The 27,952-nt window shown below is 38.1% G+C and overlaps 1 long non-coding RNA gene across 1 annotated transcript; it reads right to left on the reverse strand.

Moving 5' to 3' along the window:
* Nucleotides 1-481: 481 nt before the first annotated feature.
* On the reverse strand, nucleotides 482-26,009 carry LOC107077947 (uncharacterized). The gene is made up of 8 exons (XR_011190011.1): nucleotides 25,889-26,009; nucleotides 19,308-19,375; nucleotides 14,788-14,888; nucleotides 12,615-12,732; nucleotides 10,491-10,540; nucleotides 8,229-8,307; nucleotides 4,369-4,437; nucleotides 482-2,998 (listed from the first exon to the last, which is right to left on the reverse strand). It is a non-coding gene; the product is annotated as an uncharacterized lncRNA (long non-coding RNA).
* Between the last annotated feature and the right edge of the window lie 1,943 nt (nucleotides 26,010-27,952).

The following is a 27,952-nucleotide window of genomic DNA, read 5'->3' on the forward strand; positions in this document are numbered from 1 at the left end:
ATTGTCCAACATCATGTTTGCGCAAGTCAAAATGAGTTCACCCTCTCCCTCTCTCAAGAGTCACTGAAGCAAAACATATGTCCAGTAAACAACAGGCTGAAACTGGAATAACTGCATACAGTACCAGTGATAATTATCAGTCTCTTTTTTACTTTGTAAATCCTATTTTAAGTAAATTTATGGGTAAATCTCTATAAGCATTCATTTCTTTCTATATGTCGAAGTGCTACAATGATACTACAAAAATGTAATGCAATTTTCATCACAAAGACTTTTGAAGATTGGCTTAATTATTGTAAATGCAGCCATTTTACAAGCACTAATTTTCTGTCTTTACGCTTAAAGATATTGTGATGCAAGACTAGTTGCAAGCAAGTTACTAGTTGGATCATCTAAACTCTCTTTCTCAAGTAAAAAGTGATCATCATCACACTGAGGTTTAAAATATATTACTCATATTAATTTCAAATCCGTAGTAAATTAGGTACTAAGTAAAAAATATTTATAGTGCTTCTTAATGTACTAGGCCATCTTGCTTATTTGTTTGCAAGTAATTAAACCAAAAATGTTATCTAGCAGTTTTCTTGAAGGATCCAGAGAATCTGCCTTCTTGCTTGGGTAGATTGTTCTGTACAATCCGATGTATAAAGAAGACATTTTCTGTTTCTTTTTCTGTTTCCATGTCTTTTTAACTTTGTTTTGCTCTTGAGGACGATTTGGATATTTACTGGGGTCACACTGGCTGAAGCAACAACTGTGGCCACTAATGCAAAAATAACAAATTAATAACAAATGTTTCTCATATTAAAGGAATGACAAATACCTTTGTGTATGTGCATGTGTGTGTTAACACATGTCCTGTCATCCTGCCTTGCACCCTGTGCTTGCTGTGTCGGCTCCAGCACATGAAAATCCACAACAGAACAGAACTTCTCTGTTTTCTGTTTTCGGACCTGGCAATATTACAACCTGTGTCAAAGTCCTAGTCTAGTTTACCGTCGAGATCGCGGTGAAGCTTTTAAGTTTGAGTTTGTTAATCCATTGTAAAGATTGCCTTCATTATTATTGTTGTTATTATTTTCACACTCCAGAAAAGATGTTATGTAACATGTCACATGTTAGCAAGGTGGGTGGCCTGTCTAACAGGGAATGTGCTCACGTTGTAGCTGTGCAATAGAAAAATAGAGTTGACCTGTGTAGAACAAGACGTTTTTCACACCACAATCTGTTACGCAGCGTCTTTCAGGACCCTATGCAGACGACACAATCCGGAAGGGAGTGAACACACACAGGGAGGAGATGGGGAACTGGGCTAGTAGAGGAACCCGGTGGGCGTGATGAAGGTGCTCTGGGGGGCGTGGTCCAGGCGAACAGTCCAAAACGGAGTCCAAAGGGAAGTCCAGTGCCGGGTGATAAATCCAAGACGAACAAAACAAAGTTAAAAGCCGGAGTGGAATCCGGCGAGGGGTTGTAGACAGACATGACCAAGTTAAAAACCGGAGCGGGATCCTGAGAAGGGTCGGGGGGAAAAAGGGGAAACGGAACCAAGCGCTCCAGATCCCAGACTCGGCTGGTTCAGGACACCAAGTCAGAGCCCGGAACAGAGTGAGCGTCTGGCTCTTACAGGGAGGTAGGAACGGGGAGCAGGTGCACAAAATCAACTCAAAAGTAAACGAGCCAGAGCACCCTTAAGGGGGAGGGACTAGAATCATGACACCATCTGCTTCTAAATTTCCATTTAATGGGCCAAGGCTTTTTGAAGCAGAACACAGAATACTCTCATTATTTGCTGAATAATTACAGTTATTGGAATGTACACTCTTCAATCTCAGATGACTTCAGTGCTGCTTGACCCTGCAACATTCTCCATGTTTTTTCCAATTTGATGATTACTAATTATACTGTAGTATAAACTAACTAACTAAAGGCAGAAACCAAATATAGTAAATGCCATTCAAGGGGTGAGGAAGCAACAGCTGCTGATGTCAATCATTCTGCATCTCTGAGCCAGCCTTAATCCTCCAGTAGGCAGATCTTTGAATAGCTTTTTGTAACAGAGGTTCTAACATTAAAGCTGGAGCAGATGTCCATTGTCAAAATACTGTTTATCCAGATGAGCCAATTCTATGCCTGCTAACTGTGCTGCTTAAAGCAGACTGATTGGATTTCCCTCTGCCACGTGACTCAGAGCACTTTGAGACTTTGATGCCACAACAAAAGCCATTCGCACCAAAACACAGAGGAGGCAGACGTCTCTGCTTATCAAATAGATCATTTGGTTTCAGTCAACGAGTACCAATGGTTTGAGCTTTTTGAAGCATAAAAAATGTGAAGATAAACCCAAGGGTCTTCAAGGTTTTATGGTTCTCTAGTAAAGCATGTTTACTGTAACACACACCTATTCAGAAGCCAGGGGTTACAGTGATGGTGTCACTGTGCCTTTGTATAATTGTAGTTTTTCATTGGTGCTTTACCATATCCTTGTTACACTATTCCTGCATATAAATTGAAGAATTGACACAAAAGTCTAATTACATACTGTAGCTTCTCTCCTTGTCTGTGTGTCTCATGGAAAGTAAGTTGGGGTATGCAAAAAAAGACAAATTCCTAATACAAGAAATTGTATATGGCCAATAAAGAGATCTTATCTTATCTCTCATGTTCAAAGTACATTTACAGTATTTTATGAAGGAGCATCGTAAGCACCTGGCAAGGACAGAAGGATGCTGAGATAATTTGCTTCTCCTGGTAGGAGACAAAGTTTCCCTGGTTTGGCTGGTGAAAGCTGACTATGAGCATTTGTGAAGCATGTTTCCTTCTCAGTTATCTCTCCCGAAGAAAACAAATGCCTGTGCTTTTGAGGAACATTTAGACATATGTGGTCTTTGTGAGGGTGAATGATACTATTTCCAAAAGTGGATAAAGATTTGCAAGGCCGTGACATCTCTGTTGACGTCCTCGGGAACACAGGATTCTGCCCTGTGTTTAGAGGTGGATTCTGTTGAAAAAAGTAACAGAAGAAACATCTGGATTGGAACTGCAATACAGTATGTAGGCCCATAAACTGGAGTTTCAACATATTAAAAGCAATAAAGAGACCATAAAATACTTGAATTTCTGAAAATTACTCGTCATTTTATTACAACATCCTTCTGGTCTGCCCAAAATAATGCAATGGGCGTTATGCTTGTCCTGAAAGCTCATGTTTTGTAAGCTTGCAGAAAGAGCTCTGCCATTTGCACTGGGAAACAAGAAAATGGCTGGCTGATTGATTCAGGGAACATCAAAGATCTCTCCAAGATCACAGTTTCCCATTCTACTTCCCCCAGCAAGGATAACACTGACCTTTCCCTCTGCAACTTTTCACAAGGGTTAAAGGAATCCTGCTCCAGATGTCAGAATTAAACCAGGTTCAAGCCTTTCATTTGCTCCCAATGATCCATCAGCTTGTTTCTAAATCTCTCCATTCATTCTGAGTTCTGCGTTCCTTTACTTCCCCTGATATTTCTTGCCATGATTTACATTTCTTTAGCCTCGGTTTCAACACATGCCCTACACATTTTTACAGTATCTTTTTCATGTTCTCCTTCCACACCCATTTTATCCCAAAAATAAAATATTAAAGATCTAAATTACACTCTGCAGTGATGACGTGTTTGAAACAATGTTGAAATTACAGTATGTGCCGCTATACTGTAATTGCAAAGTTGGCTATAGTTGTCCTAAAATTTATATTAAAGATGTCTGAAAAAGATTGTAAATATTATTTTCTGTTGCAAAGGGTATTTGCATAAAAATCAATAATATATTCTTGTATATTTTCATTTAAAATAGACACAAATGACATTTTCATAGAAAACCTATTCATTTGATTCATGTTTTATTTCATTCCCATGCCAACACTATTTAATCAGCTTATGCCTTAAGCCAGAAATGTAATAAACTTATTTGCTAATACCATTGTTTAGAGGCAGAACTCTTCCTCTTATCTTCTGTGTACTTTCTAGATATTGTTCTGCAGCATGTGAAATGTCCTAATTATTTTTCCTATCTGTATAGAGCAAATGTATTAATCAAAAATATAATATAGCTTTCAGAACCCTTTTAAAAAGGCCTTGTTTATATAATTATCCCATAATATGCAATCAAAATTTGTTGAATTGTAGGACAAATCCCAGCTGGAGGATAAGAGTGGCCTTTATATTTGGAGGGTAGGATATGTGACTGTACGTGCAAATCCTTCTAGATATAGAGGAGTAATTTGTCATCATGTGCTTCATTTTGTACCTGCCTTGAGCACAGCAATAATTCCTTGTATTCTTATAGCACTTCATCCCTATAGCAATTTATATAGATAAGGGAACTTACTTTATTCACCAGTGACATGTGGGCACTATCCTGGCTTTGCGTAATAGCCACCTCAGAGTGCAGGTCACCCTTTGAGACAAACAGAAACTTTAACTAAGCCAGCATGTTCAAGAGTAAAATGGAATTTATCTTCATAGAGCTTCTGCCCTATCAAAATCTAACATTCAAGTAGCTTTAGAATTACATTTCCTCATGCTTCCTGTTAGGCAGCAACATGCTTTAACGTTGGTAGACTGTTAGCATGGTTCAACTGTGTGAATTAAGGGCAGTAGTGGATAAAGGCTTTATTTTAATAACTGGAAAGGTCTAATGCCCATGTAGCCTTCAGCAGGTTACTTCACTTGCTTAAATGTCTTATCTATTATTTAAATGACTTTGCAATCTACACACAGGTTTATCTGCATACATATGTCAAAATAGACCACGAACTGGAATTCTGTTTTGATATTACATGACACTACGGTTCACATGTTACACAGCTGCACATGTGAAATAACATACTGTAAGTAGTTCAAGTAGGGAGCTGCATAGGCTGCAAAGGAACAAGTAAAGGTCTATTCAATACTGAAAAGAGAACAAAGGAAACACAATGTTTCAGCTGTGGAGCCTTCTTCAGGTGTGCAATCAAAAGAAGATCCGAAGAAGGCTCCACTGCCGAAACGCTGTGTTTCTTTTCTTCTCTTTTCAGCATGGAATAGACCTTTACATGTTCCTGTGAAGTAACATGTTTGCCGTGCTTGTCCGCCATGCCCTACATAGGATTAAAACAAAGGAAAGGTTCCAATAAAGAGGAGACCATTTGGCCCATCTAACTGGTACTAAGTAGCTTTGTGATCCAAGGATCTTGCTAGCTGTTTCTTGAAGGGTGTCAGGGTATCCGGTTCAATTACAAGGCCAGGCAGCTTGTCTCGCACTCCCACAACCCCTCAGGTAAAGATGAGCTTCTTGCTCTCAGTTTTGATCACACATTTATGTAGCTTCCACCCGTGTTCTCTAGATTGTGGTTCCCTGTTTCTAAAGAAACCCGCTGGGTTGACTCTGTCAATGGCTTTGTGGATTTTGAATACATGTATCAGGTTCTAGCTGAAGTATTCTGTGTTCAAGGCTACAAAGCTTCAGTTCCTTTGGCCTGTCAAAGGAAGGGCATTCTCTTAAGCCCTGGACCTGATCTGGTGGATCTTGTCTGCTCTCATTCCAGAGAAGTATCTTATCTACAATTTGGTGACCAAAATTGTACACAATATCAGCCATTTTCAGCAATATATTATTCAGGTGGGAGCTGCGTCAGCTGCAAAGGAACAAGTGATAGGTTTATTCCATGCTGAAAAGAGAAGAAAGAAAACACAATGTTTCGGCCTGAAAACACAACGTTTCCACACCTGAAGAATGCTCCATGGCCGAAACATTATGTTTTCTCTCTTTTCTTTTCAGCATGGAATAAACCTATTACTTGTTCCTTTGCAATATATAATTAAGGTCATTATGTTAAATAACATGAATAGCAATGAGAATGCCAATTAAAACAAGTTTTATTAGTTTATAATTTATCCTTATTGACTTAAAGTCCTATTGATGTTAGAATCTGTATGATAATATCAAAGCAGCACTCCTGTTCAAAAGAGCAGTATATTTTCGCATACATAAGCAAGTAAATATTATTACTTATAAAAGTAATTTAAAAATATGTGACACTTAATCTTGGAATACACATTTAAAATTCATTAAGACGTCCCATTTAATTTTATGAATTCTTCAGTATGCTAATACTTATCTAGTTTGCATCATAACCTGTGAAATCAAGTGCATCTAAACACCAAGTTCCAAGCTGTTATTAATTATACACTTCGGCAAAAGGTCAATGATGAATTTCATTTGCAGAGAATCTAGATTTCATGGATGCGAATTCCACAGAGCTTTACCAGCAACCTTCCTTCAAATTATGAGATGAGCCGAGGAGTCACTACGTGAGCATCAGCACTGCTGTTAGAATACTTGTCATTTTCCGACGATATCATCTACAAAAATGCTAGAATCTTTATTGATTACATTTAAATACAATGTTTTTAAATGCAGTAAAGAGTGTCTGTATTTGTTACATTTTTGTAATCGGAATGCATTCACTTCCAAGAAGCAGAAAGCTCTTGTTGCAATTTAAATGGGAATCTTAAGTGAAGAAATCAAGCAATCCTCCCAGCTGGAATTGTGCAGTCCATTCTACTCCCGAGAAAGTTCTGATAGTGTAGATGACCGAATGGAACTGCATACAATTCCTATTTTATTTATCACATGGAAAAAAACACCACAGTTTGAAAAAAATAAAACATGCTCAAGATTTCTTTCTTCCTTATGATGCTTGCCTAAATTAAATAATTAAACTTTTTTTTTTCATGTGCAGTAATTACAGTACCTCAACAACAAAGGTCACATTCTTAAGCTGTATCTTGCTTGAGAATCACAGTTGATCCGATTCCCATAACCAAATTTGTATTTAGAACTCAAATGTCAAGAAATTAGTAATTAAGATTTGAAGAGAGTGCAATTAATTAGGGGTACTTCTAAAGCTTTTAATGTATTAGGAGTTCATCGGCAGATGGCTTTTTTCATGTAAAAACACACTCTTGTTATTCTGCTACAATAACTCAGCTGAACTCCCCTCCAAGGGGCTCAAGTAATTGTGACTGTGGAATATTACACTGAACAAGATCTTGATAGTTAAATCTCCAAAGTGGAAAGACATTTTTCTTTTCCTGTGAGTTAATGAGCTTTAGAACTGTTATAATAGTTTTTTTTAGTGATAAAACCAATGTCATTACCTACAGAATCGTGTACGAGATCCAAGAAGTTCAGGTGGGTGGTGTGTTATTGGAAAAAATAGCAGTAACATCAGGTGCATAAAAGCACCTCCACGCTTGTTTTCATTAAAAAAGCTTTACCATAAAATGTGGTAAAATCAGATACTTTTCTGGAAATACATTCATTTGGGGTTACTTTTTGTCCTCATAATCCTATTCTTTCCCTAGAATAGGGAACATTTACTGTTCAAGAAGAAAAGAGCACAATGACTTGGGCAGCTGCTGCTCCCTTTATGTAAATCCTGTAGATCATACTAATGGATGCTTAGCACTTTCAACTAGCTAATTCAGATAAATGCATTGTTTGATTTCATACCCTGTGATATTCTCTGTTAGGAAGACACCATCTTGGCTCAAAATTCAAGACCAGTGATGTGGCCATCAGCCAAGGTGGCCGCCTGTTATTTGAGGAAAGCTGCAGAATGAGGCACAGCTGGGATAAATGAGTCTTTCGTACTTAGAGGTCTGACTGTAAGATAAATGGTGGTGAAGTGAAAAGGATGCTACAGAGAAAGTGAGGAGAGAGAGATGGGTATTGTAGAGAGATTCAGAATGAGTATTGCACCGCCTAGTTTACAGTGAATCGACAGAGTGACTCAGAATGTGTGTTTGGGAGAAGAAACCAGGGAATAAGGTGAAAGGAGTCTACTCAGTTTTTCCAGATGGGATCAATATACGACCACAGGTCCTGTCGAGAATCAACGTAAAGGCAGGACAACTACAATGCTAAAATATAAGGTGACACACACATAATTTAAGAGCTGGCATTGTCATGTACCCTTACAAAATTCTGCTTTGCGTGAGGATTTATTAATATACAGTTCTTTACGATAAGTAGCCTCTAGTAGTAAGATTTGTGTAGTACTCTCTCTTTGTTCTGGAAAGCCGTTGCAACTGTGACAGCTCCTTTTGCCATTTAGCATTGTGCTTAAGCACTTCAGTTGCATATTTTTCTCTTTGAAGACTGTGTTATAATCTCTAGACTTACTTCTACTGTTCTCAACTCACCACTGCACCACAGCATGTGTCCTTCGCAGATTCCCTCCAGATTGTTTTTCCTTCCAAACTTTTCATCTCCTCCAATGACCTTCACAATCACAAACAACAAAATCAACTTCAAAGAGTTTATTGAGCCTTGAGTACACAGCAAATTATTTTACAATTAGAAAATACTAGTCAGTTTCATTTAAGGTCACTCAAACTGCCATCTGGTCTTCTGTGAGTATTTTGAAAATGTAATGAAAACAAACAGTAGGCCTTCATGTTTTAAAACGTATTTAAACTAAAAAGATAAACACTCTATTCATTGTGCTTTTTAGCATATTTGTTTCCAGTTTTTAATTATTCTGATCCTAGCCACCTCTATGGGGAAATGAACTGGGAAAATTCAATAGCTAAATGCAATACTATGTGGCACCCACTCACAGGAGTTTAAAATTACCTCAATCAACTTTGTTCAGAAGTATCAACCGCCTGGGAAGTGAAGTCTCCAGCATTTTGCAATAATATTGTGAATGTGCAGAATTCTAAAGCCTACATCAGGTGGGAACAGACAAGCTACTTGCATAAGGTTTTATGAAATGTTTTTACCATTCATTAAACCTTTAGAATTGCACTAATACTTTCCTTGCTAGACTGGAAGGATCTAATGGAAAGATTTCAATCTCACTGATCACCCACTGATAAACTCAATTTAATGTTCAGAACTAAAAAAAAAGATTTCTTGCAATGAAGACAATGAATGAGTGCACACTGTTAAGAAACAAGGAGAAAAAGTACTTGCATTTGACTTTGATACTGTATGTGTTATATAACATCTACGTACAGTACAATGCACTAAGTAAAGCTACTGTATATGCAGAATTACAGTATAATGACAATTCCAGCCACAGTGACTTAAGGGAAGCAAAGACTTCTTGATTATATTAAAAAAACGTGGACAGTGTGGACTGGCCATGCTGTCCATTGAGGAAATAGCATCAACTCTGAATTGTAACAATGCAAAAACTTTCTTTGGTCCATAGTCTTCTATTTCATATTGTTCTTTTTTCAGGGTTTTACTCATTCACTCATTCACATCTTTCCTCATCTCTGTGTCTTCACCAATCACGGTGCACTCATCCAATTAGGCACTGACTCTAATTATTCTCCTGACTCACTTTGTGTCACCCAATCTCTCAGTATCTTCACACATCACCACAACACAACCATTTACTCTTTTTATCCTTAACTCAACTGGCTGATCCTGTTTGGCCAGGCATAATGTCTTCATTAGTCACCCCTCAGAACCCCATAAATTATTAAGAAGGCCAGTCTGATTTTCCCCGGCTATTTCCCTTACCCGGGCACAATAGTACAATAGTACTGTTACGTCCCCATGCATGTTTTTGTTTTTTCTCGGCTTCCTGTATTCAGGTACCCCCCCCCACACACACACATTGGTCAAATACTACATCATCATTGCTGTTGTGACATCATCATCAATTAACCCCCGTCCAGTCAGCAACTAGATCTACAGTTTAAATACCGAAGAAGTTCCGACCTCGAGAGCTTTCAGCTCAACTTCGGTTAGCTTCGGCTCATGATCGGATTTGCTCGCTAGTGTTCGTGTTTGTTCTTTGTTCGCTTCTGCTTCGTTTGTTTGTTGGTTTTGATTACCTGTGTTTTGTTATTACCTTGCACCTTTAAGCACCTGTTACTTTCCTTTTTACCTTGCTTGTGCTCATTTGTTACCCTATTCCTTGCTCACGTATTTTCTTCGGTATTACCCGTTTTCCCCTAATCGTGCAATTAGTTCACTCGTGTTGTGTTATTGTTAACTGTGAACTTACTGTTAACTGTGTTGTACACCAGGGGAAAGGTATAGGTAAGGTCATCGGGCGACATTGTGCACACGTAGGTTTGTTTTCAGTCTAGACACACTAGGTTAGGTGGCGTGTGCCACTCGTGTATTTTGGTTCTGGTTAGTTCAGTGTAGGGAAGTTAGGGCGTGTGAAGACGCCGAAGAGGTTAGTTAGACTTCACTGTATTAGCTAGATCCATTTGGTTTTCTTATTTTCTCTCCTTTGGTACCGCTCAAGTTCCCTTTCCCTGTGTTATTGTGTCCTGTATACATGCCAGTCACTTATTCACTTTTTAAAAATAAATCACTTTTGCACCCAAACTTTTGTTGTCACGCTACCTAAGTCCCTCACCAGAAACCCCTGCATCCAAACCCGTCCAAATTTACCCCTAGACACCTGGAGTCATAACATTCAGGTAACTGCGTACCTGAAGCTGAGGTCTCCTCCAAGGGGCTGATAGCCAAAGAACTTGTTGATCTGTAAAACAGAACATAAACATGGCTATTCAGATATTCACACATGGTTTTGTTCTTTGTTTATGGCTTGTACAGTAAGTAATTTAATTTTTGTTCAACTGAAAAATGTGTGATGGTGGGTGGGTGGATAGACAGATGACCAATTATAACAGTGTTTTATATAATGAAACCAGGGATGTTTGCATTTAGGAAGAAGTAGATATCAAAGGAGAATTCATTTTTCTTCAATTAGACTGGGGGAAAAAACTAAGTCAAAGAAAAATTCAGAAGCTGACTAAAATGATAATGGCTAATGACTGCGTTCTTACATAATCTCTCAGAGAGACTACAACAAGCTTAAATGCCTGTGCCGATCCAGGTTTGCAAACACTCAAGATAGAGTGATGAAAACAGAGGTGACCATTAGGGAACTGATTGCTTCTGGAATCAGTACAGATCTTCAGGTGGAATCTTGGGGTCATTTTAGCTTGAGCCTTGCATTTTAAGGTCATGTTGTCTGTAATGTGCTGAAATATATATTTAATCTTGAAATATAACATTTTTCAAGCATGCATTTTCTTTCCCAGGGTTGATTATTGTTGCTTTTGGGAGCATCCAGATATGTTCTAAAATTTTTGTTGGCTCAGGCTCATGTCAAATTTAGATTTTAATCAAAATTAAAATGCATGAGCATATATCATCTGTCCTAATTTTCTTATACTGGATCCCTGTGTAAAATATTCATCTGAACATAAGAAACGTACAAAAAAAACTGCTGCTCACCTATAAGGGCTTGAACAGCTTGAACTTGTTAATCTCCTATTGTCACGATTGCAGTCCCTCCTCCTTAAGGGCGCTCCGGCCCTTTCACTTTGGATTTAATTCTGTGCACCTGACCCCTGTTCCCAGTCCACCTTAAACGCCTGGGGCTGACGTTCATCCTGGCTCTGCATCTGATTTCCGTGTCGTGCGAGTCCGGGATCTGGAAGCGCCTGGTCCCATTCCCTGTCCGCCAGTTCCGACCCGGTTCATGGTTTTAATTCCTAGTTTGGATGGATCACCTGCCTATGGACTTATTCATGTTTTTGGATTCCCTCTCTGGATTACTTTTGGATTGTTTGCCTCGGCCACACCTCCCCCGTGCACTTTGGACACGCCCCCCTGTTTTCATCCCCGTATTCCTGCATGATCTTTTTCCTTGTGTTTCCTCGCGATTCTGGATTGTGTCGTCTGCATAGGGTCCGGAAAGAACTGTTTGTTACACCTATAAACCTACATACAGTGTAATTTCATCCATCAGACTCTGGCCTGCATTGATTGCCCAACACTATGGAGTTGTGCCTTCTATTTTGATGTTTCCAGCCTGTGAAATGAACTCCCATTTAAAATTGTACATAAGTTACTCACAAAATGCTTAAGATATTGCTTCTTTGGATTCAGTCCAGGGAAGTCTGACCAGATACATTCCGGGCTCAAGATATGAACCGGGAATGTTGTTCTCAGTGTTCCACCCTGACAGACAGAAGGTACTGAACCTTTTAGACTTGAACAGAAGACTCTGAGGGGTCTTGATACAAGTATTCAAAATCCGCAAAGGCACTAAAAAAGTCAAGCTCATGGACATCTCCAGAACACACAGGGAAATACAAACCAGAGGGCACATGTGGAAACTATGTGGCAGTGCATTTTGAAAATGAAAACAGCAGGCACTTGTTAGCACAAAGGGTTAGGGGAATGTGTTACAAGCTACCCAGCCATGTTGTTGAACCCAATACACTGGCTACTTTCAAACCACAGCTCAATCAGATCCTCTGATCAATGAGCTGCAAACTGGGTTAGATGGGGCTTCACAGTATATTGTCCATTAGTATCATGTTTCTTATGCTCATAGATAGTATTTTGTGTGTGTGCAGACATAATCCGTATCAACAACTATAGTGCGACCTTGTACAAAGGGTATTGTAGAAATTGACATTAACTCCTGCATCATTTTAATTGGATTTACTCAGGTTTACTTAGCCTAATAAAAAGATGATTTCCTAATAGAAACCAGAGTAACTTTCAAACAAAAAGGCTTAATTATTTTTTACTCTTACCTTGTCTTGTGCTGTTTTCCAAGTTAATTGAGCATCTCCCTCCTTGGATATTTTTTTTCTCTGTCTGGTTTTCCTTTCCATCAAACCTACAGCTGTCATTTCTTTTTTGGTAATGTTTCTGTGTGGCACAGCAAGCATGGGAGACAAATGAGGAGAAAATGTATCTCCTGCTGTCCTCTCAAGAGCAGGTGCACCAGCTGTGGTTACAGCAGAGCTTGGAAATGTAAGCAGTTTGCTTTTAAAGCCAAAACAATCACAGGATTTGGCAGCCAACAATAAACACTTTCTGAGAGTCATGTCTTTTTACACTGTAATGACAACATGAATGAATATATGCAATCCTGAATTTTGAGAGTATCACATAAACCCAGTGTCTTCTATTATAACAAGCCATTTTAACAAAACATAATAGATTTCACATCTATTTTACAGTATATGCAAAAATTCTATTTCTATGAATGTACTGTATTTGGCTGACGCTTTTATGCAAAGCTTTATCTTTTCATATAACACCTGTAAGTTAATCCTTGCATTTATACCAGTTTCCAATTTTTTATGGTTTTCTTCGTCAATCCGTTTGAACTTCCTGAAAGTTTACTGTCCTCGTGCCTGTGTCTTTTAGACCAAATCTAAGATGCTGGACAAGATTACTGTCTATGATAATATGACATGGTAATGAGACATTGTTATTAAAAAGAGATTGTTACAAAATACTCCATCCAGAGTGCTGTGTTATTTCCATTTTAGGATTATCAAAACAAGCTAATGGTATTATCTAATGGTATTTGAACTTTATGAAAAAAAATAAAATTGTTTTGCCATGTTGAAAAAAACATTTTTGTAATGTTTGCTAAGGAGGAAATTAAAGACTGATGTGATGGTGGAATATTTTGGATGTTCTTATACAGTAGCATATACTATTTTACAGACTCTTCCTACACACAAGATGAAAGCATCAAGCTGCTGATTTTCCTACAGAAAGTAATTTGGCAACTCACACATGGAAACTGAACTAAACTAAACTGAAATTAGTGGATGTTCTTTATTAGTGAGGGTATGTTCTAATGCGTGATGAAAGGGGTCCTACCCTGTGTGCTGCTTGTGTAGGCTGTGCGGATCTGCGGACGATAGGTGTCTGAAAAGACATGAATTGAATCCTGGTTGCAACCATAGGGACTACAGCCCTTGATTTGGATCACAGAGTCCGATGCTCAGTTTGATGCACAGTTTGAAGGAAGTGGGGGGGGGGGAGGGTTCAAGAGAAAGAGTGGAAGAGTTTTAGTCTAAGATGAAACTGTCTCCAACAGCGTTCAAGCATCAGTTGCAGCTGTGGCATGACTCTGGCTCTTGAGAGCTGAGAGTCATTTCCCGAGTGTGTGTCAAGTCATGGCTCCACCCACACACTCTACACCACCGATTACACAGTAGAAAGAAGGATAAGTCCGAAATATTACAATTACTTCAGCTAAGTTTTTTTATTATTATTATAGTAGTATACAGACCTTAATGATAACAATATTTGAGAGCTATACGGTATACTGCTATTAGCTTTGACCTGTGAGCTGTTAGAATGTACAGTTTGTGCATAGCTACGCACTGTTAGCAGATTGTCAAAAGTACTGATTATTCTTTGTCAAAAGAATATGTAATTAAGGGTTTATACTGTAGTTACGGACTGTAAATTCATTTTGAAATACGTTCTTATGATTATTTCTGTTTTCAGTTGTGTGCACTGCATACAGTGTTGGTGTGAGTCTTGTCATGAATAGATTCCTCAGCCTTAGCCTACAGGCCATTGGTCAAACCAGCCTGGTTAGCTGTGAAGTTGGAATGAGAGAGAGAGGGAGAAGGAGGGATGGAGACAACGAGGGAGGGAAAGAGTGAGAGGGGAAGAGAAACACAATGTTTATAAGCCATAATTATGAAAGTGATATGCTTCTTCTTCTTTTCTGTGTGTTCGTTTTCACCACTTGTTCGATAAATTCTCCCCCATTTTGCAGCTGCTGAAACTCTTACCGGTGATTTGCATTTCTTGAAACATTTCCCCTCATTTTCCAAGCAACCAGCCTGTGACAATGCAGCATGTGCATGTACAGTAGCTCCTGATACTCTCTCACTCAGGTTAACAGTTAGTAACTACTACCACTGTATCTCAGTAGGTGATCATGCATACTTCTGTTTATCCTGTTCTCCTTCCTCTTCATCAGTGAGGTTCGGAGCATCACTGAGATTCAAATCACCATCGATATCTTGCAGACATGAGCAGTTAAACACCTTTGAAGAAAAGAAAATCTGCATTTAAATGTTTACAGCTGAATTATGTACTGTCTTAAGACACCATAGGCTCTGCACAAAGTTCAGTCGGTAATCCTAGATAATGGAAACCATAAATAACATGTTAAAACCTTTGTATGTGAATGTACATACTAAAGCAGTTTAGAATGTTTAGTTATGCCAAATCAAGGTATTAACCATTTCTAATATTACAAAATTTACTTTAGGAAGACCCAATTTTCTGTTAATTTCAGTTTTATCCAATTTATAAATAGGTTATTCTGTGTAAAGTTTGCCTGTTCTCCCTGCATTTGTGTATTTTCTTTGAGTGGTCTAGCTTCTTCCAAAGAGATTTTTCCTAGGTTAGGTGGTGTTTTCAAGTCATTCCTTGTGTGCAGGTCTGTGTGGGTGTGTGTCTGTGTGCTGGTGTGTTTGTGTGTATCTGTGTGAGGGTGTGCCTGTGATGGGTAGGCTCTGATCCTTTCAGGAAGAAGTAGTTTTCTGTTAGTAAATGAAAAAAAAATCCCAGATAAATTCCCAGATAATATTCTTTGACACAACTGTAGTTACATGCTAGGAGGTTCTGTAATGAAGGACAGAACTGTGTAAATAATCTCCAGTCTGCACTGTGCTGTTCTCTTGAAAGTGACTCAATTGTTCATCACCTTCAGTACCGCGTTATCCGACGAACAAAAGGCCAGGGAACTAGACTGAGATTTTATTACAACATTATAACCCTTTAAAGGCAGTATAATAGTCATCTACAGGAATTAATGTCCTTATAATAGCACTTTAAGTGAGTGATATGACTATAGTTACATGTCCACGGATTGATTTCATTATAAAATAGATTTACATGGGCTGATATCACTACAATATCCCTTTACAGGGAGTGATGTCACTATAATAACTCTTTACCTACTGTAGATTGATGTCATTAAAATAGCCATTTACAGGGACCGCCATCACTACAATAACCCTTTACAGGTAGTAATGTCACTATTATAAGCTTATTATAACTCTATCCACAGCAGCAATCTACACTTCTGTTGTTTGTGTATGGAATCATGTCACTAAAGTAACCAAATTTAAACTGGAAATAGAATACTTTTACTGGATGTATTGTCAGTGCTATTGATGCCAGGGAAAAAGTCAAAGTATGTACAGTACTTGTAGTAGCGAGATGTGACCCCGTGTAATTTCCGAGGCAGTCACACTCTGTCCCATCTGCTGGGCCCCGTGGTTGGAACATGAACAATGTCAAACAGCATGGCCATGCTCCCAGTATTTTTTTTTTTGAATGAGTCTCACATGTTCCAATTGTACTACTGTTCACACGCTGATGAGTCACCCTGATTCATTAGTAATTACAGTGGGTCAGTGTGTAGCTGATGTCATGGAGTCAGTTTGAGGTGAAGCTAATGGATAATAGGGTTACTTTACAACTCTCAGCCCCCGCATGCTCCCTGCTCTCATCAGTACACAGGAAGAAAAGCAGATGGAAAGTATATTTCCTTGTCTGCTTTTGTCTGGAAGAGCATCACAGTTAACATTTGGCACAGTGTTTCCCCTTGATTCGGGAGCTGCTAAGTTATTGTGTGGGCTGAATGAAAGTGCTCACTCCAAGTTTATAGCAAGCTAGTTCTGCCAGTACCATATCAGGGGTCATCTGCTATAGGCATTAAAAATAACCCTTGCAAAAACAAACAGCAAAAGCTTCATAGATGTGTTTCTGCTGTGTATTCAATACAATATTGTACATGTACATTATGCCCCTTTGGGGACTTTCAATTCAAAATGTATTTAGACTATCAAATTGCATGGTTTACACCAATTCATACTCACCTGCTCAGAGATAAATACAGTACATGTTTTTTATTGTAATCTTTGGGTTTATTGCACCTGTTACAAGTCTACAGGTGAGCAGACCGATTTATGGTAAATGTCAGCAAAAACAAAAGAGAAACAGCTAAAATATGTTGATTGCATAAGTATTCAGACTCATGAATTACAGCAGTTACAGCTGCAAGATGGTTTGGGTATCTATTAAAAAATGTGCTGGCCTGAAGCAGTTTTTGTGTGATGTATTGTGGAACTGAGCAATAGTCGCTCCTCCCCTGCCAGGGGGTGTGGGGGGTTTATGTTAAGTGGCTCCAGGGGAAGTAGTTAGTTTTTCAGTTAGTTACCAGTTGGGAGCAACTGTACGTTGTTCAGTTAAGTTCGAATTCAGCATAATCCTTCAGTGGCTCCACATTGTGGGTAGATATAACAACAAGGCGGAGGGAAGAACCAGTCGTTCTACATGGACGAGCCTGAGCAGGGAAAGAAATACAGCTGGAGCTCCGCGCGTGAAGCCGATTGTGCTGACGGCATAATCATCAATTAAAATGGTGACTTTTGGATATATGAAAGAGTTTATGGCAAGCAAAGAAAGTTTGTGGCTAGCATATGCAGAGATGCTGGATTGTTTTTTTTTTCTCACGCAAATGACGTTTTGAGCCCTGAAAATAATCGATTCTTTTAAGTGTGTGTGGAGCAGCGACAGATTGTAGCGCCCTCACCAGGCAGTGCTGAGGAATGAGGCTGCTGATGTCAGCCCCAGCAGAGCATGCTGGGATAGATGGGAACCTGTCTGGGACAGCTGGGAACTATCAGGGAAGCTGTTAACTCCTGGGACTTGGGGGGAAGGACAGGGGTTTGTGTACATGTTCAGTGAATGTACGAGTGTTGCTGTCCTGTGTTTCCCCATCCTGGTCTGTGGTCTCAGGTTCCCACCCTGACCTGCCTGGCCTTTGTTAGTCGTGATCCCCAAATATTTGTTGTAATGCACCATAATAGAGCGGTATTCTTCTTGTTGGGTGGTGAGTGTAGTTCTTGTAAGGATAGTGAAACTTGAGAGAGCTGAAGGAGAAGATAAAGCATAATGTTGCTAAATGGGGTTTCTCAACAGCAACTAAAGAGGAAATCAATCTTTTGAGCCCCCAGCAGAAGACTGAACAACTGCAGTTTCAGAGCCAGCACAGGGAAAAGGCATGGACAACAACAAGTGGTAGGTCTTTCATTGTGCAAATCCAGCCCCAGCATCCACTTGCTCAGTTTGATAAAGGGCAATGAACCTTTTTAAGAACTGTTGTAATGTAGTAGATTTGCATGACGTTGCATGAATGTGTACTTATTGTGAGATGTTTATTTTGACAGAAAAAAAGGATAGTGCAACTTGCTTATCAGGATACGTGAGTGGTCTAAGGCACCAAACTCAAGGACAGTGACCCTATGCCATTCTTATCAATGAAAGAGCACTTCCATTCCCACTCTTCTGCATGTTTATTGCCCACGTTATGGTATTTGTCTTGTAGCCTCAGTTAATTCTGAAGTGGCTAATGCAGAATTAATTGAGTACTTGCGGAAAAAATTATGACCCAACGCCGTCCACTATAGTGCAGCAATTTCCTTTCCATCACTGCAGACGGCAGTCAGACCAACCCATAGCAAGCTACATAGTAGAGCTGAGGAAATTGTTGGTGCACAGTGAGTTCGAAATGTGGAACCTGCAAGAGTCAGAATACTTATGCAAGTCACTGTAAGAGGAGATCCACTTTATTCACTCATGAAAAGTAGCACCACCTACACTAGGTAGCTGACACACAGCAGTCAGTCTGCACCAGCAGTCCCAATATACAGCAGATCAGCTGGACAAGTAATACATTGCTTCACCAATTATATCAATTGGAATGTTTTAGGAAAGTCAGAGTGGGCAAGTGTAAAGTGGAATTTAGGCAAAACACCCCTGGTCATTTGCTAAATAAAACTTCACAATTATAACTGACTATATTTTCAACAGTACGTTTTGAATTCTACATGAAAATACTTGATGTCTTATGCACCATAGACAGTATTTCTGGGACTATCTAACCATTATTGCATAGTGTGTAGTGAGGCATGTTTTTGAGGGGAGCAGTGGGAGTCTACTTCTACAGTTTATACTATTAGTATATGTCTGTTACACCAAAAAATTAATTAGCATTCATTTTGACAGCTCAGTGTTTTAGAATATATTTTAATTCACACATTTAGAAGCAAACGGCCTGTATAGTTTTCAGTGAAAAGTAGAGCCTTTGTTATAGGACGTAACCCAAGAAGAATGAGAAGATGCCACTGAGGTAAGATTCCAGTTAGAATAAGATGTGTGTTCACAGTAAAGATTGTGATATCTCATTGAGAGGAACTTGTTTGTCACTTGGCATGCTTTTAAAGCTGTAGTTGTAGTTTTTCTGCACATAAACATACTACCCTTACATGTGAAGTTATGCACAAGCAAAAATGGATAGTAAATGTTTAATACCAGAAAAGTGAGATATAAATAAGATTTTTTATGGAGCTATAGGACATTGATTATCAATAACCCTGACAGCACGGTACCTTCATGACTTGTTCTTCAGGACCTTCATTCATGGTTTGATTTTCACACAAGCCTGCTTTCTCCTCTTCTGCAAAACATTTCCAGAATATAATTTTTAGCAATAAAGGTTTAACAATTGTTCCTCACTCCCATTAGGTCAAGCACAATCCTGATGTTCACTGATAATATGAATCACTTCTGTTGCACAGTTATTGATCCATTCCCTGTTATGGGAGTAGCGAAAGAGAACTAATGCAACAAACTTTATTGGTTCATTTCTGACACCCAGATGTTTCTTTATTCCTGTTGGTCATGCAAAGCTACAGTATTACATCATGTGATGGAGGAGAGCAATCTAGAGTGTTGAGCTCAGATCAAACATCTGAGAGACCTCGAGACCAAACAAAATATATTAATGTGCATTATGCATGTGGTTGTCAGAGATATTGGAGTCACCTGTAGTGAGCTGATTTCTCAATCTATATAAGAAAACAGAACAAGACAGTGTCTACTCCCAGACAGTTACTGTACATTGGTAAAGTCTCGGCTGAGACAACACAAGGGTTATTTGGAGAGACTTTTATTGTCGGATCAAATACTACCGGGAACTTTTACACAACCAATATTTGCTGTGTCACATAGTCAAAAGACTAAACAATTTAGGTCTGGACCATTGGCCAAACAGGATCCGTCAGTGATTTAAAACATTAGATTAAGATCAAGAATGGAAAGTCTGAAACATTGGGCTGGTTCTAATCTCTGCTCAGTAACAGTTTCCTGTATATTAAGAAAAATGTGGTTCCCGTTCCTGGACCCTGAAGTGTGTGCACTCCTTGCCTTGTCCAAAAGGAGTGAATGGGGTTCAGCACTAAAAAGGGAGCCATGGCCAAGTACTGCATGTGTAGTTTTGCAGAAACAAGTACAGTATGAGCACATCACAGCAATGCACAGAGAGTGAACCTGATGGTGTGTGCACACATAATCCACAGCTGTAGGTCACTGTAAAGCCCTGTCAAATAACATCAGGGGAATTAAAGTTTTAAATTAAAAGAAGAAAATTAAAGGACAGGAAATGGGCCTTTAAACCAGCTCAGCATAATACATGATCCCTTACATATGGGCCAGCAGTAGGTTATGGAGAATCCCAGCATGTTACAATAAAGGATGGCCTAACCTTTCAAGCCATTTCAAGTTTTTTAGTACTGTCTGTATAATACAGGGGCTCCCCGTTAAAAGTTCTATATATAAGTTCTATATTTTTCCCCACACTACGGTCACTGAGATGTTGGAGAGGCATTGTAAAATTCTCCCGCACTTGAGCCATGTTTGACCAAGTGACTGACTTCCATTCAGAAAACTTGTCACTCACATTTTGTGTACACGGTGGCGAATGTAAAAGAGACAACGATTTTTATTTTGATCTTTGCCTCCAGAACGATTTGCTCCAAACAGTGCAGCGGCAGGGTCAGGACGCTGTGATGAAGCCGATGCCGTCGGGTCTCTCCTGGACCCGCTGGTAGGCGGGCTTCCGGGCCTCCATCTCCTAATGCTGAGCCCAGAATAGCGAGGGCATCAGGCTTAAATAAGGAGGGACAGGATTGGGGGCAGGAGCATGTAATCAGCAAAATGTGAAAGACCCGGAGCGCCCTTAATCGAGGGATTACGATCGTGACAGGCTGGCCTAGCTTTTTGGGCCTTGGAAGACCTTGGAAAGGGTCTCCCCCAGATCATATTTTGCACAGACACTCCTATTGTCGGCTCCTAACACAACTTGTTTTTTCGACTATTTAGAACAATAAAATAAACTAGTTATATAACTAGAAACCTTGTATTAACCGGCTTTGAAGAACACATAATCATGTATAAACAAGAACACAAGGCATACACTTTACAAAGATTATGTATTTTAACATTGAAAAAGGAGCATTAATTACAATACAGTAAATTAGATCCCTCATTTTTAATAAATTAAGAATAGATCTCCGTTACTTCCATATTTTAGCAAATCATAACTTACAAATAACTGAAACCTTTGTAGAAATAGATTGCAGGCAGAAATAAATATGAAATAAGTAGGAAATAACAAACAAAGTTCACTCGATAACAAGGGAAGTGAGATCAGTAAGGCTGGGCAAATGGGAAAGTTATAAAAAAAGGTCTATAAATCAATTTGCAAATATTTTCGACCTCAGGTATGTTTTAATCAGCTTGAGCCCTGAAAAGCTCCTCTCTGCTCCTGCCGCCATCACTGGGAGAGTGACTGCAGACCGAAGGGCCACAGGTTGGATTTACAAAACCCTCATTTAATGAAAAACAGGAGAAACCGCAAGGTTTTAATGCCGACACCGTATTATCGCTGAACAGTATTTTGTACAGTACGTTTGCTTTCACACTTTTTTTCAGCCAGGCATTTATTTTGCCACATGTCACGTGTACAATTGCAGGAAAGGTGAATCTGTTAATCTCCACTAAAACATCCAGTAGTCTACCTATCCATCTTAAAATGTGACGTCTACCGTTTGCTAGTTACGTGGGTCTGACAGACTCAAAACCAATTGAAATCCAAATTATTGCATTATTCCGCATATTGTGCATTATTACAATGACTTGAATAGGGGCACCTCCGTTTTGAGATCACTTATCCATCAGTTAACCTCAGTTATATCAGTTAACCACTTAGAAATTAAACATTATTTTTTTAAACAAACATACAAATCTATTAACACAAAAAAACGAAGGAGGAAACCACTACTGACCATTTCTGGGTAGTAATAACCTAATTCCCAACACAAGACTGTGGAAAAGGAGGCCACCTGCATGATGCAGCACATGAATTATAGAGATAAGTGTGAGATCCTTGACAAACTACGGTCAAAGAGAAAAGGGGAAATGGAATCATGGCTTGCCGTCTGTGAAATACATTGAGATCTAATGATTAACGACGGGGTGACTCTTCTTTACTGCTGTTTTAATCAAGATGAAAAATGTTATTATTGTTCTAAAGCTCATGTAGATGGAATGCAAAATGTATTTAAGTCTTACAGGGAAACAGGCTTGAAATGACTGGTTATGTTTTTGTTTTTTCTGCTGTTCTTGGGAGTGGGGGGGTGGGGTACTGTATACGCTGTAAAATCAATGAAGCCCCTTGCTGTTCAGCTGCCATTGAGGAACACTGTGAGATTCTAGCAACAGACATGCTTGTTAGCCCAGGCTATAATGGAAAAAGCAAAGCATAAATGCTTCTTTGATATTGAGTTTTAATCATATTCATTTTCTTTTGCAGTAGCAGCGTGTTACCTTTAATCAGGAACATGGAAACTGTACTTTATCCTAAGTAAGGGAATAGAATCCCTATGTATTGACTGTGGACTTCAACTTAAATCATTCATTAAAAACATGAATACATTTCCATAACAAAAATTAATATTTAATTATTTTATCATTTTAACTATCATTTAATAGGAAATAATAACCATAGTTCAAGCTATTATAATAGGAAAGTGAAATTAAAATATTCTTTAAATCTGTAGTCAATATGATTTCAATTTCAAAAATAATCTCAAACAATCTAGTTTCATCAGATTTACTGTATTTAATTATCACAGTGTCTCTAGAACACTTTTTTGCAATGTTGTTAAACTTTGGCTTCTCTTGATCTGAGCCAAGCAAGCTTTCATAAAAAGTCAGACTAAAGCTGAATATTATAAATCCCAAAAAATAATATCAGTCAAAGAAAAAGTAATTACCTGAACTGGCAACAGATTTGAATGTATTTAGTTTTAATTTAAAGAAAGGTCTTTAAAAACTTTAAGTGCATGCCTGTATGGTTTCCAATTAAATAAAGCAAAAGCAAAAACTTTAGGAATCCATTTCTACACAAGTTCCAACACAGCAAATTAAACTTTTCTAACAGAACTTAAGCATCCAGACTTGCAAGATCTGATGATAGCTAAGGACTCATTCCACGGCCCACAGCTTTGTAGCAGCAGAACATCTCTCCCAGTCTCTCAGAGTCACTTATTGGACAGGTGTATGGGGGTGTGACAAGCTCAGCGGAACCCTTTGTCTGCCGGTATTCATTCAAAATGGGCTCTTCATCACCAGTGCTAATTGATGCATGGAATCAACTCGCTTGTTTAGATTTATTTCCTTTGTTCAAAGCTAGGGTTAAGACATGCACTAATCAGGGAATAGTTTTTATAATAAATCAAGCCTGCTCTCTGTTCAGCTTGCTAGTTAGCAATTTGCTCCCTTATTTCTGACTAAAAAGCTTTTTATAGGTGACCAGTTTATGATGACCTGACACTACTGTTTGAACCGTATCAGACACTCCCACGGTGAGTGAGATTTGAGAATTTGAGAAACTCATTCATTAGAATAGGGGTGATACAAATTACAAATCCCATTCACCTTGTTGCATTTAGTGGTGTAAACCACCACTTTTTAAAAAGCACCTTTAGAAATACAAGCACGGTCTTAAAATGCTTATCTTAATATTTAGGATTTTATACTACTCTATAGTGTTCTGCAGATTTTTTTTAATTGGGGATTATGCACAACATTAATACCAAGTAATATATTCAGATAAGCTTTTAAATTTTTCTATTATACAGCTTATAAGTAAGATCTTTTTTCGTTTTCATGCCTTAAAGGAAGGAGTATTTGATAACATTGTATTACAGAATGATGGCAAACTAAACAGTCATTTTAATTACCAGAGAAGTTTCATGCTACAGAATTTAAAAACCTGAAACCTGTTCAGTTCTGGCAAAACTGTTACAGATCAGCGTTAAAGCACTCTTAAAAAAGAGTATGCACAATTTTAGCAACATATAATAATCGTGATTCACATGGTGTATTAAACAGTCTTCTGTAATAACCTGGAAAGGTCCTTATGCATACCAAAGTAACCTCACTTTGCTGTAAACCTCTCACCTGAGACTATATCGATGTCCTGCATGTCCTTTGGAAACCATTAAGAAAACAAGATGGATGTCCTGTTGGATCTGGTAAATCGCTTTTATCCCACTGAGCAGAAGCAAATCCCAGTTCAATTTTGGCTGTAACGTGCAGGGAAGCTATCGGCTGTCTGGCTTCATTCTTGGTGGAACAGAACATATTTCATCTGAAATTTGTCGCATCAGAAGGTGCAGAAGACAGACGCATAGTGCAAAAATATTCTGCCTGAGTGGTGTCATGTTTTTAGCATCTTATCACTTGAAAGATGAAATCATGAATCATGAAAAGTAATGAGAAGTTGTACTTTATTTCATTATAAAATGTAATTTCAGTCTACATACAGTGGGTGAGAGCTGGAGGATTAGTCATTTTTAACCACAGTTATGAATTATTTCAACCCTTTCCATAAAAATGGATCTTTCACGTTCTTTTTTTAGGGTTTAATAAAGCTGTGATTGCACTGTTACACCTCTCTCCTAATCTAGCAAACCATGGTGCAGTGGGAAGGCTTCATTTAAGCCTGTGCACAGGTGAATGTGCAAGTCTGTGTGAAAGCCGTAGTGGATATCCACTGTGCGCACCTTAAGGGAGGGGAATTGGAGGCACGGCCATCACAACTTTTAACAGGTACACCTAGTATCTCAACAATAATGATGACATACATTCAACACATTATTGAACCTTCCTGTATAACACTAATGTAAACCAATATACAGCACCTGACAAAAATACATACTTTGTATATTTGGTTATCCATGATGTCTGGTTTCACACCCAAGCCTTGAACAGTATGTATGGTACTAGTTCTAGGTTTCTGTCACTCTATATTTAATGCAAGAGATTAAGGAACTTGTTCCATACACCTCTTTCTTCCAGTTACTGTATGTCTACATTCTCTAAAACTGAAATTTTATATGACTGTATGTATCTATTTTTGAATCACAACTTTCCAAGTCATCTGTTTTACTCTTGCAAAGACATCATAAATGCGCCACAGGGCTAAAACATAATATTTTAAACACAAGATTTGTTATGAAACTGTGACAGCTTCATATCATTTTCCAAGATACAAAATGTTATCATTGGTATTGTTTACAGGTGAAAATACATACATACCAGAGTTTAAATAAAGGGGTTTTTGTGTGCTGTCAGTACATATGTTATTAAACTATTTGCCTGTCGTTCTACTCATTGAGATTTTCTTTTTCTGTTTTCTGCTACACAATAAAACCTTGTAGCTTGTAGCTAACATGCGTATTTGCTGTTTCAGTGGATTCCTGTTAAACTCTGGAATTGTATGAGGTCTTTCTGCATCAATGTTTGATGAGATTACTTTCATGCTCATGTGGTGATTCTGTTACAATGATGTCTGTATTTGTGGTGTAAGGTTGGGCAATCTTCACATTTCTGTGCACGATACGACCGCTTTTTTTAAGATAAATTTGTAATTATGCAACTTCATCATTCATTCATACTTTGGGCTTAATTAATAAACGTAGCAGGCAGTGAAATCTACTCTTTCAAAATCATGTCCTTTGCCTGTTGTCAATCACAAAATGGATCACTTGCTGAAAGTTTTGCTTTTCTTCAAAATCTCTTTTCAAACCTCCAGTTCAATAATACTTTACTACAGGATACATACCTAGTTTAGAAGTAAGTGTTGATTCTTGAAATTCAATTTTAAGGTATTTCATTTGGATAGGAATTTCTGGACCTTTCCAAACCTCCACAAAAGTGTTGCAATTACCACGGGTTTCGAAATAAGCCACCGGAGTGTCCTGGAAAAAATAAAGGAAACAAGAGACTTGTGACAAGAGTGAAGCAACACTTTCAGAATCTTTGAATTTTTCAAATAAATGTATACAAAACAAAATTTATATTTTAGTATTTTAAATTATTATTAATATTTAATAAGATTTAATATAAAACTTGTGTTCATAATCCTAAATCCCACTAATTCAATTTATATATTTTACTTTATAGCATTAGTTATATTATTATTTAATAATACATTTAGAATTTATTATTGTAAGCTCTAATTTAATCTTTTATTAATTTTCTATCTTTTATCTTTTACCCGTGCACACTGGGAATACTGATTATTTCTTTCTCCCAAAAGCTTTTCTTTAGTTCTTTTGAACAGCTCTTTAAGAAAATATGTCTAGACATGATACATGATCCTTCACATTTAATATAAATAATTACAGTTTGTGAAGGGAAATTATTCAAGACAATGTGAACAATTCCAGTAAGGAGTCTGTCAAATACAAAGGTTGGTCAAATTATAAACTGGTTAGTATTTATTCCAGTAAAAATAATCCTAAGAGATTGTTTTTACTTGTGATGCAGTGGTATAATAGGGTTTGTTATCTTTTGATTTAATTTCCTTAATTATATTTAGCATTCCCCTTGTTTCAGAGAAAAACCTGTTCAATGTCAGGCAATGAATTCATATACTGTACACCCAGCAGATACTCGCTCTGCATTGAGAATGACAATCAGGCACATCCTGAATGCAGACCTGTCTAATTGATTCTCGTTTGCAGAGCAGGTTCTGGCTTTGCAGGAGAATGTTAGACTAATATTTCGCTCATCATTAAAAAAAAGTAAAGTATTTGCAGGATTGTTCTCTAATTTTTTTTTAGATTGGGATTCAGTAGTGGTTTTTCATTTTATTTTTCCTAGTGTGGAATCATTGTTTATCAACCTAAGAGCCAGTCTGGTTCACTTCAGTGCTGCCCTTACCCACACAGCGGATTAGACGACGTGCACACCCTCCTAAAACAAGCCTGATCCCCATAGCGCACAAATGTGAAGAGATAGACTAGGTGCTAATTATAATGGCTGGTATTTGCTTGATTGGAGGACATCATGTTCTGAGTTTCCTTTGGCTATTTCATTAGGCTCTTTTCATCCATGGCTCTTTTTAACTGGCAACTATAAAACCAAATCTTGATATTAAAAAAACCTTCATTCTAGTGGATTAAAACAAATTTTTCCCTCTTCATTTGAAACCCTAGCAGGGTGTTTGGTGTATACTTTATGTTGGCACAGCTGCATTTTTTTTCCACTTATCCTTCTCTTTTAATTTTGAGAACCAAACATTCCTAGGATATGAATATCTGACAGTAAGAGAAGAGAGGGACCTGGCATGACAGATCCCTGTACCATCAGCATGAATTCAATTAAAGCTGTCAATCTGACTCTTAACACGAAGTCCCTTTACTTCCGTTTATTGGACATTAAATCCGATGCCTCCCTGTGCTTTGCCATCTCTCTGCAGAGGACTTTTCAGGATTCAGCATGGCTTCCTGAACTCATTTATTTAGATGTTTTTAATTTGTGTTGGTTCTTCTACAACAGAATGATGATTCAGACTTCACAGGCCTGACTGCCACCTTCTACTACCAGAATACCAGAATAAATGTCAAACTCTGAAATTAATCAGTACATGTAAGTCACTGCCGTCCTTTTTAAGTATGCAGTTAATAATCTGTGTATAACATGGGCAAAGAAAAAACATTTTATTGCTGCTAGCAGCATCTAATTTATATGTCTTATGGTTTCTTATGTTTTTTATGATACACCTTTAAAATGTTATTGAATCTCACTTTGCTCATCTGATTAGACCAAATGCCGTTTATGTTTAAGACAGTACCTGACAGGATGATGGTAATGACCATACTGTATATAAATCATATTCTGA

The sequence above is a fragment of the Lepisosteus oculatus genome, chromosome 7 (genome assembly GCF_040954835.1).
Source record: "Lepisosteus oculatus isolate fLepOcu1 chromosome 7, fLepOcu1.hap2, whole genome shotgun sequence".
NCBI lineage: Eukaryota > Metazoa > Chordata > Actinopteri > Semionotiformes > Lepisosteidae > Lepisosteus > Lepisosteus oculatus.